Raw genomic sequence first — 14,168 nt, forward strand, 5'->3', positions numbered from 1 at the left:
AGGTTATATTATAGTTGTCTTTTAGGGTATTGCTTACCATTTTGTACATGTAGATATATGCATATTTTTGTACTAAATGAGTGTTTAGGCACTTAAGTTGCCAAGCTTGAAAGTTAATGGAGTTATATTATACAATATTTTGGATTGAAATGTTCAATTATGGTGTTAATTTGTGAGTTTGGGCGAATTAAAAGTTAACATGTTAGAATTGGAAGAAATTTCCATATTTTAAACTCATTTCAGTAAAAAGCAAAAGAAAAGGATTGAAATTGTAAGTAATTTTTAATCTATTGATGCGTATAAAACGTATACGTGCTTTTTAAGAGCAAGTGCACTCTATCGTACCAAGTAATACAGTATACTCACGTATAAAGATCGATCCCATAGGGATTCCGCACAATTATTAACTATCCACAAGTTTATGAAGTCTAAACGATTGAAATAAAGAGGTTTGAGTTGTTTATAGCTACGAAAAAAACTTTTGTTGTTAAAGCAATGGGGTAAAACACTAGGGAATCGGGTTCACTTCCTAAGTTTGAGCCAATGAAATCAATTGAAATAAGAAACCGAGGAGAAGTTCATGATTTTAAAGATGGTGATTTCTAAAAGAAACTCGGTGCTAAGACCTTAGACCACCTCGTTCTATTTCTTCATTCCTATTCACTTAACCGGGCCAATGGTTACTTAAATACGACAAGAAAGCGTTAAGCTCAATGAGAAATCCTAGCAATGTAATGCTAGAAACCACATCGACTTGCTATCGAGTCTAAGAATGTAGTTTTCCATTAACCTCTTATTACTATGGTGAGTAAAAAGCGATTAACTGAAATGTGGATTAAACTTACGTTCTTAGTTCTTTGAAATCGAATTCCTTTCGGGTGTTTATCTAATTGACTTCTAACTTGACTCAAAACATTAGAAAGATTCCCCTCATTCCTAGTAGTGAAGAATTAGTTCATGGTCATTGGGGAAACAAAACTTGAAATAAAGTGAAATGAAGTGAAACTCATTGAAAGTAGAAGATAAAGAAATGAAAGATGAACAAACTTTGATTAAAATGTGAAATCAACTTACAAAACTATAAGGAAATGACCTTGAAATAAGAAATTTTACTTAAGAACTACAAAAAGTAAATAAAACAAGAGAAATGACAAATGCCCAAAGCTTGGCTACAACAACAATGGAGTTTCTAAGCTTAAGGATGCAAAAGGTGTAGCTTTCTTCTTCAAATCTCTTCTATTTATAGGCAAAATCTTGCTCCAATCAAGGTAGAATTCTGATTTTGATGATTGAAAGCCTCCAAATTACTGAAATAATGCATTTAATGGCCTTGAGAAGTCAAATGGTTGAAGGATATGGGCTTGCTTTGAAAGGAGGAGCCGCCCGGTGCAAGTTGCGGGCTGTGGCAGGTCTCGCCGAGACCTACCCCTGAAATTGGCCTTTTTAGGCCAATTTCAGGAGGTCTCGGCGAGACATAGGTGTGTCTCGCCGAGACATGCCTTCGAGCAGGGCACAACTCCCTTCCTCAGCCAGTTGCAACGCTTGTTTCGTGAATCTGTTGCGTTAGGCCCTGACTGACCAAAAACCACCATTTTGTTGCATTTTCTCGTCATGTTCCCTCGTTCTTGCCCTGTAACTTACTTGGGTAAATTTTCAATCTCGTGAGGGTGTAAAAAAATTAAATGAAAACTCGTGAATTAAATTAAAATTACGTGACGGTGCGTGAAATTACGAAATAAAGTGAAATTAACACAAAATGACACTAAAGTGATAACAAAAACAACAAAATGGACTAAATTATGACTCGATTTTATTATACAAACGGGCGGCAACAACATCCCCAAACTTTAAGCTTTTGCTTGTCCTCAAGCAAATTAAGTCCGAAAACAAAGCTCGAAGACCAATTATCCAAATAGATTAACAAAGAGATATGATTTATTTCAATCGACAACATGGAAGATCCAAATTTCAAACCATCTGAATCATGATAAACATCTTAAACAACTCAAAGATTTTTGAATTTATGCTTTGGCCATTAGTGAGACATTCTTCCACTAGTCGATACATAATGAACTCGTTAAACACCTCACAAGGGATTCGCTCTTTACGCTCAAGTGTTTAGGGTAAGGTGTTTTCTCTCAACTTCCCGACACAAGTAATAACTACCGTGGGCTTGCATGGTCATCCAACCTCTACCACTATGCTTCCTTACTAGGATTTGATCAAAAGGACTTATTAAGGGTTGTAATGAGGGTTTTAGGACGGGTGTGATTGTGATGGAAATGTGGTTTTAAGAATCTTATTGAGTTTCTAATGTATTGAGGTGTGCATGGGTACTTGAGTGTATTCATTCATTTTTCTTTCATTATTTTTTTTTCTCTCCCCCTTTTTCTAACACGTATAGATTTGGAGTTTGTGGCATAGGAGAGTTACATTAGGGGGGTTTGATGTGTATGAGCTAAAGAATGTATATGTTTTGTTTGGGTGCTCTTTTTATTTTTGGATTCATGGTACCCTTAAGGAGTTGGTTAGAAACTCAAAAGATTCCGAGAATTTTGGTTGGAGAGTAACAGTATTGGTTTGTATTGTGGTGGCAAAAGAAGGGTAAAGCTCAACGGGGTGAACAAGGGAAGTTGACTTTGGGTAGGTTAATGGTTTTATGTGGTGGCGCAAATGAAAGAAGGCCTTAATCATATCAAATTCCTAATTCAGTGCGTGTGGGTTCAGTTAGTATTTGATGCAAGCCCTATAGTTAAAAACAAGTGTGGATCCCACATCAAAGAAAAGTAATCGAGCTATTTAATGTGCTCGTGGCTCAAAATATCTCTCCGTGGGTGAGTTTTGTGCTACAAGTTCAAGTGTTTCAACTATAGGTGAATGTCTAAAAATGAGTATAAGTTCAAAAAGAGCTATTCAAGTTTTTATTAATGAGTCGATGATTCAATTTCAGAATTTTAGAATTGTCAATTGAAGGTTTATCCTATCACAAGTTAAGGCTATTTGAAACTTGGTTTTAAAGTTTGTTTCGGGACATAATTGATGCTTTTGAACATGCTTGAGCTATAGGGTTTGGGTAGTGTTGCCAACACAAAAAGTAACAATTGCACAAAAAGGATACAAGCAATAAACACACAACCTATGTAATTAAAAACAACAAATATGACACTAAACACACAACTAACACATAAATGCACACATGTTTGCTCCATTTCCTATCTTTTATCCCCCCCCCCCCCCTCCCTACTAAGTTTAAGTCGAATTCCAAAAGGCGTAAAACAGTAGTAAAGAAAAAGGAAAAGAGAGGAAATACCAACTCAATCGGGAAGGTGCCAATTACGCTCGTTGGCGTAATATGTCATGAAGCTGTCGAAGCGAGCATTGTAACGGTCATTGTCAGCTTGCGTTTGCAGGTGAAGCCGCTCCAAGCGGGCTAATGCCTCAGTGTGTTGGTTGGCAATACGCTCAAGCCCGTCCAATCGACGATGGATGTCGGGGTCATCAGAATTAGGGGCAGGGTCAACAGTGGGGGCACTGGGACCGACATCAGGCATACCAGTATCAGTGGTACCTAGAGAGATAATTGCAGAACGAACAACTGCGCGCAAATATAGTTCATCAAAGATTAACAGTGGAAGTTGCTCATAACTACGCAAGGCATTTTGAAAGCCAAAATGGATGGAAAATCTAGAGACAACGTGACCAAAAGCTAAAGTGCATCTATTACTGTGTTGGATCGTGTCCATGGCATGATAGACAATGCGGGCAACATTCACTTTTTTGCGGTTCATGATGCACCAAAGGATAGTAATGTCTAGGTCACTAACTTTGTCACTCTCCTTTTTGCCCTGAATGGCATGACAACTAAATTTGTGGATCATTTTGAGTGTGTGATCCACAATATGAGAGGACTTCTGGGAACCCCTTTCGTAAGGAGAGGAATTGGCGAGTTTAAGCCAAGCTGATTCAGGGGTGACGTTGGGGGGAAGAGAATCAATTCCCCCCGGACGAATGTCAAAGCAAGTGCAAAAGAGTTTTTCATCGGCTTCGAAGGCCCTACCAAACAAACGGAATTTAAGCATTTTAGCCGAGTGGGGTGCATCAAAGACCTCAAGGGTGGTAAAAAATTCACGTAATAGCACCGGACGAGTACCATACCCAGTGAAAGCAAGATGGGTCCAACCTAGACGACTTAAAACAGCACGTAATGCATCCACATCGGGATTCCAGGATGGTCTCGGTGAGACATGGAATGGTCTCATCGAGACCATCGCTCGACAGCTTCTGGAACTTAGTTCCAGGAGGTGGTCTCGGCGAGACCTCCTAAAAGGGGGCAGAAATTTGAAAAACATTTTTTTAAGTAAAATATATATAAATATAAAATGATGAAAAGTAAGGGAAAATTAATAATAATAATAACAAATTTGGAAAAATAAATTTAGAAATAACAAAATAAAAGATGAAATTAAAGAAAATAATAAGATAGAATTATAGATAGTGAAGTAGGAAAAATTAAAAGGGGATTAAAATTATGGAAATTAAATTCAAACAAGGAAAATAAAATTAAAGTAGGAAACTAAAATTGGGGAAAATAACAAAAAAAAAGGAAATCAAATAGGTAGAAATTATAATTAAAAATAAAGGAAGTAAAAATATAGACGATGACGATGACGATGATTCGATGTGTAAAATGGATTAAAATGACCCGAGAATGAGATAAAATACCGAGAATATTATCGTAGACCATAGTGGGGTGCCTCCCATAAGCGCTTACATTTTAACGTCTCGTAGCTAGACGTACCTTTTGCACTTACCGAGATGATGGAGATCCGGATGTAGGTGGATCTAGGAGCCTTACCGTGATTGCTTTGAGAGTTAAGGCACCTTCCTTGAAATGCTTGATCCGTTGGCCATTTACCTTAAAGGGATCTCCTCCTTCCTTCTTGATTTCAACGACGCCCGATGGAAAGACGTCGGTAACAATGAATGGACCATACCACTTACTCTTTAGTTTTCCGGGAAAGAGCCGCATCCGAGAGTTGTACAAAAGCACTCTATCCCCAACTTGAAACATCCTTCGAAGGATATGCTTGTCATGCCATTTCTTTGTTCGTTCTTTATAGAGCTTGGCATTTTCATAGGCGGTGAGCCGGAACTCGTCGAGTTCATTCAATTGCATCAACCTATGATCACCTGTAGAAGCAACATCAAAATTCAAAAACTTGAGAGCCCAATACGATTTATGTTCGAGTTCTACGGGAAGGTGACAAGCTTTACCAAAGACTAATCTATACAGGGACATACCAATAGGGGTCTTAAAAGTCGTACGATACGCCCATAGGCATCGTCAAGCTTAATGGACCAATCTTTTCGGGATGCATTAACGGTCTTTTCTAAGATGCTCTTAATTTCTCGGTTGGAAATCTCTACTTGGCCGCTTGCTTGAGGATGGTATGGGGTGGTTATCTTGTGATTCACCCCGTATTTAGTCAACAAGTTTTCAAAGTTTTTATTACAAAAATGGGTACCGCCGTCACTAATGATACCTCGGGGAGTTCCGAAACGGGTGAATATGTTCTTTTTGAGGAACTGCGTAACTACCCGAGCATCATTAGTGGGCGATGCAATTGCTTCAACCCATTTAGAAACATAATCAACGGCAACCAAGATGAATTGATTTCCAAATGATCCGGGGAATGGACCCATGAAGTCAATCCCCTACACATCAAAAATTTCACAAACTAAAATATTATTCAATCGCATTTCGTTTCGTCGAGAAATGTTTCCCGTCTTTTGACAAGCTTCACAAGTCTTAACAAAGGCATAAGCATTTTTAAAGATAGTGGGCCAATAAAATCCGCACTGAAGGACTTTAGCGACCGTCCTATTTGGACCGTGATGGCCTCCGGGTTCACGTGTGTGGCATAAGTGTAAGATAGGGGTTACCTCTTCTTCGGGGACACAACGACGGATTAAACCGTCACCACAAACCTTGAATAAGTAGGGATCTTCCCACAAATAGTGTTTAGCATCGGAAAAGAACTTACGCTTCTGTTGGTATGTCAAGCCATGTGGGATGATATTACCTGCGACGAAATCGACAAAATCCGCATACCATGGTAGTGTGGTAACGGAGAAGAGGTACTCATCGGGGAACTTCTCCTTGATATCTTCCTTTTTGACATTTTCTTTGGACTCAAACTCCAATCGTGAAAGATGATCCGCCACAACATTGGCGACTCCCTTCGTATCTCTGATTTCTAGATCGAACTCTTGAAGGAGTAGGATCCATCGGATTAACCTCGGCTTAGCATCCTGTTTAGACAACAAATATCTCAAGGCAGAATGATCAGTATACACAATCACTTTTGATAAAATGAGATAGGAACGAAACTTATCAAAAGCAAACACTATCGCTAAGAGTTCTTTTTCCGTGGTGGTATAGTATTGTTGAGTCGAGTTTAATGTTCAGCTAGCATAATAAATGGGATGAAAAAATTTGTTCTTACGCTGCCCTAAACATGCTCCTACCGCTATATCGCTTGCATCGCACATAAGTTCAAAAGGCAAGGTCCAATCCGGACTTACAATGATGGGAGCGTGCGTTAATTTTTCTTTCAAAAGATTATAAGCATCTAAGCATTCTTTAGAAAAATCAAAGGTAACATCTTTCATCAAAAGTTGCGTTAGAGGTTTGGCGATTTTTGAGAAGTCTTTGATAAAAACGACGATAGAAATCGCCGTGCCCTAGAAAGCTTCTTACGGCTTTCACGGAGTTGGGTGGGGGCAATCGTGAGATTACATCCACCTTGGCCGGGTCGACTTCTATACCTTCTCGTGATATTTTGTGTCCTAAAACAATAGGCTCGCTTACCATAAAATGACATTTTTCCCAATTAAGAACTAAGTTCGTTTCTTCGCACCATTGCAAAACCTTTTCTAAGTTGTATAGGCAATTCTCGAATGATGAGCCAAAGACCGAGAAATCGTCCATGAAGATTTCCATACAGTCTTCGACTATATCATCGAAGATTGCCATCATACACCTTTGAAAAGTTGCAGGTGCATTACACAATCCAAAAGGCATGTGTCTATAAGCAAATGTGCCGTAAGGGCAAGTAAATGTGGTTTTCTCTTGGTTGTTCGGGTCAACAGCTATTTGCATATACCCCGAAAAACCATCCAAATTACACATAAATTCTCTACCTGCAAGTCATTCAAGCATCTTATCAATAAAAGGTAATGGAAAATGATCTTTTCGGGTGGCATCATTCAGTTTCCTATAATCAATACACATTCTCCACCTGGTGATCTTTCGTACCGGAATCATTTCATCATTCTTATTAGGTTGCACAGTGATCCCACCTTTCTTGGGAACGACTTGCACGGGACTTACCTGATGCGGATTCCGTGAAGAACCCGATCTAAGGGATAAGTGTACCCCATCGTTATCAAGTAATAAATTTCTGGGTTTAAGTCCAGGTTATCGTCCACAGGATTTATTTCTGCAAGTACCGAATTACTAAGTCTCGGATGTTATCTAGGCTTAGGGGGTTTTGAGTTTGGTTTTGTTTAATTAATCTACTCCTAGGTTGCATTACACTAATTCTAATTAAGTTATCTAATTCTAGCTAAGTTATTCTAAGCCTAACTAAATTACTCTACCCCTAATTAAGTTAAACTACTCCTAAGTGATCTTTTGTCAATGCAATCATCTAAAGGATCATGGAGGGATACGATGATAATGGAAATAGATTGTTTAAACAATTGAATTAAAATCTAAGTCACTTATGTTCGAGGCGATTAACCCGACCTATCCTCCTAAAGTTTCTAGTTCGTGATTCCCTTGTAAGGCCGAAACTAGCTCTAAGGCTCAGTAATTTGGGCTTAATCTTCTATAGGGTCGTCAATCCTATAGGCACTGACTAGGTCAGATTCAGCTCGCAATATGTGCCAACTTGATTTTGGGATTATCGAATGAGTTAAACCAATCAAACAAAGCGTAAGACAAAGATTCAAAGCATTAAAACAATTGAAGAAACAAAACTATTATATTAATCAAAGATGGAGAACATTGTCACGAAGTTACAATAAGCCTAAGATTCATAGCATGTATAATAGGATAAACAAGTTATAAAAGAAGAAAAATCCCTTTCAGGGAACCTGTCAACCAATGCAGGCGTCTTCCTAGGACTTAAGGATGGAGCTCGAGCAATCCTCGGTGAATGGAGCTTCGGAGGCGTCTTCAATGGAGGTTTGAAGGTTTTGGAGGAGGTGGAGAGGATTTCTCGAGGTGGAAGATAAGAAAATTACAAAAACAAAAGATATCTAATTTACAATTGAAAATTCCTATTTATAGACGCGTCTCGGGTCTCGTTTTGACCTAATTTCGTGTCCTTATTGGTGTATGAAGATGTGGGGCCGAACGTGGCTTCGTGGGGGCGGAATTGGTCTTTTTGACCAATTCCCGCAGGTCTGCTCGCCGAGCAGGAAAGTCTGCTCGCCGAGTAGGCGCCTGGTGGCCTGCTCGGCGAGCAGGCTCCTGCTCGACGAGCAGGCCTCCAGAGGACTGCTCGGCGAGCAGAAATGGCCCGGGGGGCCCTGCTCGCTGAGCGTTTTCGCCCGAAGCGCGCTCGATCCGTACCGGATGACTTCCAAGCCCTTTTTCGTCCGAACTTACACCTGCACACGCATAAAAACTCCAGAAAACATTAGTCCAAAAGCCGAATTGATCCGTCAATCGCTTATTTTGAGCAAACGCCTCGTTTGGTGCGACTTTTGACGGACCAATTAGCTTCAAAAGATAACGGAATTCTAATATGCATGTTATTTCGGCCGTATTTGCCTAAATTGATCACAAAACGAGCCTAAACAACGAAAAGTAAATAGAACGTTTCCAATTTCTAACTAACTCACACAAAAGCATTGAAATGCGAGAATTGCTCGCTTATTAACCAAATTACTCTAAAAACCGTCCTAAAACCGTACCCAAATATAGGGGTTTTTGACCCCTATCAAACCTCCTCGCACTTAAAACTTTACTTGTCCCCAAGTAAACTAAAAACTAAACCCGCCATCACAAGCAAGCTAGAAAACTTCCCAGTTTGACTAGGTGCTTGATACAATTTCGAGCATCTGTAATTACATGCATTCGGAAATACAAAGTAGAGACACGATATCCAAAAGCCGCATTTCAATTACAATAGGTCATAGTTTTAAGTAAAGGAACACATGTTCAATTGAACGAGCTTGAGGGGATCGCTAAGTAAAACACCTCACCATAGGTAGTTCACTCATTCACACAATTTTGGTGGCTAAAGTGTTTACTCTCGGCTTATATTCTTGCTTAGGATTACGTTGATTTTGAACGTTCATCCGAGTTCCTCTACTATGCTATATGACTCCGATGATATCAAAAACAGCCTCTAATTGGGGTTGTAATGTGGTTAGAGGGTTAAAGGTACAACAAAGGTTAAGTGTTCTAGCGCTACAACAACAAAGTTTAAATGGCTTTAGCAAATATGAAGTGATTGAGCTTTTTATTCGTCCCTTATTGTTTTCTTTTTGGGATGTTTTCTTTGAGACATTTTTTTGATTTTTCTAAGAACTAGGGAATGGAGTTCTTCCCTTTTGTTCGTCTCTTTTCTTTTCTTTTTTTTTCTTTTGATGTTTTTCTTCTTCTCTCTTTTTTTTTTCTTTTCTTTTGGGATAGTGATGCTCATTCAATTCTTAGCCTTTTGGCTTGCTACTATAATTCCATAAACAACGATAAAGCGCTAGAGAAAAACAAAGGCTCAATTTAAGCTTTGCAAAAATAAAGGTTAAGTAGCGAACCAATTTGTGGTTCGCAAAAACGGGTTAGAACGGAAGAAAAATCTATAAACTACAAAAATGTCGGCTCAAAGGGGCTTCCTAGAGTGGATGAAAAAGAAAAACAAGGTAAAGAAAAGGTTAATTCTAATGAGGCTGATTCATCGTTTATCATCTCAAATCATTGCATGTAGGTTTAACACAGTATTAGGTGCAAAATCTGTAATCTTCCACAAGTCAAAGCATTCACACAAAAATGTCAAGAAAATGAGCTTTTTGATGTTCGCTCTTAGGCTCAAATTCAACTCACAATTCTTTGGGTTTCAATTTTGTGTTTACCAGTTTTCCCCAAACTCAAGTTTAATATTACATGCCTTCAATTCTTAAGTTATCTACCTAAGTAATGATTTTAGCATTTCTTCAAAAGTAGGGTCTAAATGCAACTGTAGCTCATGCTTTTACAGATACAAGAGTTGTGTCCCACACCTAAACTAGTTGTCATGCAATTTTAGATTCGGTTCTCAGCCCTCAAAGACAAATAACGAAGTTTAGATTCGAAGGAGGTTCACGGTTTTAGGTCCTAAACATGCAAAAACATAATAAAACGCCAAAACACAAACCTAAACTAGACACGACGCAACAAAAATTTAAAAATTTATACAATTTTTGTAAGTTTGTCTACCCCTCCTCCTCACACTTAAAATATGCAATAAGTTCCAACATTGCATTATAGATCAGGAAATATGAGTGTAAAAAGTTAGGGTGGAGAAGACAACTTACTGATCGGCCGGGGGATAAGGCCAAGGCATGTTGTAGCGCTCGCAGTAATCAGCCGCTACGTATTCAAGACCCGAAAGCCTTCGGTCCATATTCTGCTCAAAGTTGGTGAACCGTTGGTCCATCTGTTGAACAGTGTTAAAAGTCCGAAGGTTAAGATCCCGCATTTCTGCCATCATGGTGTTGATGGCTTGGAACTGGGCCTCCGTCCCCGACGCTTGGTGTTCCCTTTGGTCTCCTGTCGTTGCAGGTTCTTCTTCCTCAGGTTCTTCATCCCTTCTCTGTTGTGGAAATCATGCCCTTTTTCTTCCTCCTCCGCTGGAGCTTGCTCCTCCAGTTGTGTTCCTGTTAAAAACTCCTTGAAAAGTAGATTTCTCCAAAAACTTGGAGTTTAGCAGAGTAGGATAAATAGCAATTTCGGGATTATCTAAGTTCTTGAATTGGCTCTCGAGCAGGTTGGTAACTAGATACCCAAGACCTAGGGAACCACGTTTTCTACTTGTTTGGCTCGAGAGGCCTTCAAATACGGCCTTGACAGTGTCCACGGGTTTGTGATTGGCCACACACCATAATATGAGCAATTCCATCTTTGAGACTTTATTACTCTCGTTTTTGCCCAACAAGTTATGGGCTACAAACTTGTGGACGAGATTGAGAAGCGGGTCTCGGAGAGTGCCCGGGCTAGCAGTCTGGGAGTTAAAGCTGGATATGCCTGTGAGTTGCTCCCAAGCTATATCTTTTGTTAGAGGCACTTTAAAGTCTGAGATTGCCTCTGGGTGATTATAAACCCCCATTAAGGCTGCTAGTGTGGTGGCATCAATGCGGTAAGGTTTACCGTTTAGCCTAAAGGAATGCTTCCCACTGCCTAAGGGCAGCTCCTTTTTCCAAGTTGTCAAGAATTCAATAGTAAAATTGTGATAAACCGGAGTTTGGGTTGTGGCTAGTCTATGCCAGCCGTGGAATTTGAGGAGTTCATTGAAATCCTTCTTTAAACCTAGACTCGACAAATAGGTTTGATCGACAATTATATGTGTAGCAAGGTCTTGTTTGGAAAACCTATCATACAAAAGACCCTCACGTTCATCAACAAGGCCAAAGGGTGGATCATACTTAGCTTGGAGGTTCTCGTCGAACTCGACCTCCGATTCGGCTTCGTTCTCGAAGACGATCTTAGCTTTTCCTTTCCGACCCATATCTCCTGAGGAATAGACCAAAAATGGGAGAGTTAGAAAATATTTACAAGTTTCAACATAAACCCTCAATAAATCATTCATATTCATAGGCACAATCATAGCTTTAGCCATTTAGGGATTAAATTATAAGCATTTGGTCCCTAAATGTTTTACCCGAAATTCATAAAATTCATGCAAATTGGAGATACCCAATGACTAAAACACAAGAAGAATGTAATTCCCAACTTTTTGACAAGTTTCTAACTAATTGAATAGTTGAACTTTGAGCTAAAATGGGGATTTTGCCCAAATTGAGCAATTTCTCCAAATATTCACAAATTAATAATAGGAATCATACCCAAACTATAGATTAATCATCATGTTAACATAAATTGCAAGGAAATCAAGAATTTAGAAGCAAACAAGACATTAATTTGAGAAAAGGGAAAAACAAAACTTAGGTTTTCCTTGAATCTCAAAAATTATCACCCTAAGCTAAAATCTAAGTCTATAAACATGTTAGAAATCAAAAATAGGTAAAGATTCATACCTTATATCTTGAATTCAGGTTAGAATGAAGGATTTGGGGGGTTAGGTTTTGAAGAAAAGAAAGGGAAGGAGAAGAAAAATGGTGGGATAAAAGAAAAGAAAGAAGAAAGAAGGAAAGAAGAAGGTGGGGAAAGGGATGATGAGTCATCCCCCCCTTTTTTTTCTTTTATTCTTTTCCTTTTTCCAATTCCTTTCTCCTTTTTTTTTTATAGAGTACGGGGGAAACAAAGTTTGACAGTTAAAAAAAAAAAACAAGATCAGAATTCAGTTATTCAGAATAACGACAGGAAATAAGAGCAAAGAGAAAAAAAAAAAAAAGAAAATAAAAGAAGAGAAAAGAAAATTGCAGAATCAAATTGTTCAAACTTTGGATTAAAACCGAGGAGAACCCGATTTCTCCCCCTTACTCAATCCTTTCTCAGGATCTTTGGATTCTTCTCTGTTGTGCTCGGGAGAGAACCCTGTGGCCTTTCCTGCCTATCCCTATTAATCTGAGCCACCTGATTGCTCAAGTCCTTGCAGAAGGCTTCGTTGTTGGCAAGCCTAGCTGAGATCTCCTTCAGAAGAGTGATCACTTCGTCAGATTCCTTAGGGTGTTGCATTGGCCCTTGATTTTGCTGTTGGTATGGGGGCATGCCAAGCCCTTGCTCTCTATGCTCTTGAACAAATCCGTTAGGAGGTCGGAGCACATTCTGATTTGAATTCCCGTAAGAGAGGTTCGGGTGCTGAGGCCTCCTGTAGTTGCCATTGTTGTTGTAGGAATTGTAGTTGTTGGGGTTACCGTTGTTGTAATTCTGATTGTATCTTGGTTGCCCCCCAACATAATTTACCATCTCCACCCCATCTCCAGCGAAAGGGCTACCTGCTTGACAATCCTTACCATTGTGGTCACCGCCACAGTGCACACAGGTGGGAGGTCGGCTAAGCGTAGCCAACAGTACATCCATCTTCCTACTCAAATCTGCAACAACTGGATTTTGCTCCTGTTCTTCCACAGCAAATACCCGCTGCCTAGTGGGGCCGGCGAGCTTCTATTCTTGCCACTGCACACTCTTTCTGGCCAGCTCATTGATCATGTCATATGCCTCTGCTGCTGTCTTTCTAAACAAATCTCCACCCGCTGCGGAGTCAACAATGGCTCTGTTGGTGGGTGTCAGTCCGTGATAGAAGACGCTCACTAATTGATGCTTGGGTATGTCATGATGAGGGCACATGCGTAGCATTTTCCTGAATCAAGTCCAAGATGTGTGGAGCGCCTCATGTTCAGGTTGGTGGAAGGATGTGATCTCACCCCTGAGCATTGCTGTTTTTGAGGGAGGGAAGTAGTAGGACAAGAATTCCTTCTCCAACCCTGCCCATGTTGTGATTGAACCAGGCTCCAGTGTTCTCAGCCATTCCAAAGCTTGCCCCGTCAGAGAGAATGGGAAAAGTTTCAGTCTAGCAGCATCTTGGGGGACCCTGTTGGTCCTTGCAGTGTCTGCGCACATTAGGAAGCGATCCAGATGATCATTCGGGCTTTCATGTGCTTCTCCTCCAAACAATCCAGTCTGTTGGATCAAGTGAATTATACCAGACTTGATTTCGTATGTGTTTGCCGGAATGTTTGGAGCAGCAATGCCTGACAGATGCTGATGTCGGTGGGGTGCCAGGATCTCACTCATCAGACGAGTGTCGCTCTCTGGTCCGGTGTTCTCGTTGTTCCGTTCATTGTCAGTCATCTTGACGGGCTCGATAGGCTCGATGATCTCGTCTTGCTTCAGCTTTCCGATCTGTTTGCTCCTGCGAAGAGTACGTTCAAGTTCAGGGTTAAGAGGGACAACCGGTATTTTTGCTGATCTCGTAGGCATACGCTGAGAAAAGATA

Source organism: Euphorbia lathyris, chromosome 10 (assembly GCF_963576675.1).
Source record: "Euphorbia lathyris chromosome 10, ddEupLath1.1, whole genome shotgun sequence".
In the NCBI taxonomy this organism is placed as follows: Eukaryota; Viridiplantae; Streptophyta; class Magnoliopsida; order Malpighiales; family Euphorbiaceae; genus Euphorbia; species Euphorbia lathyris.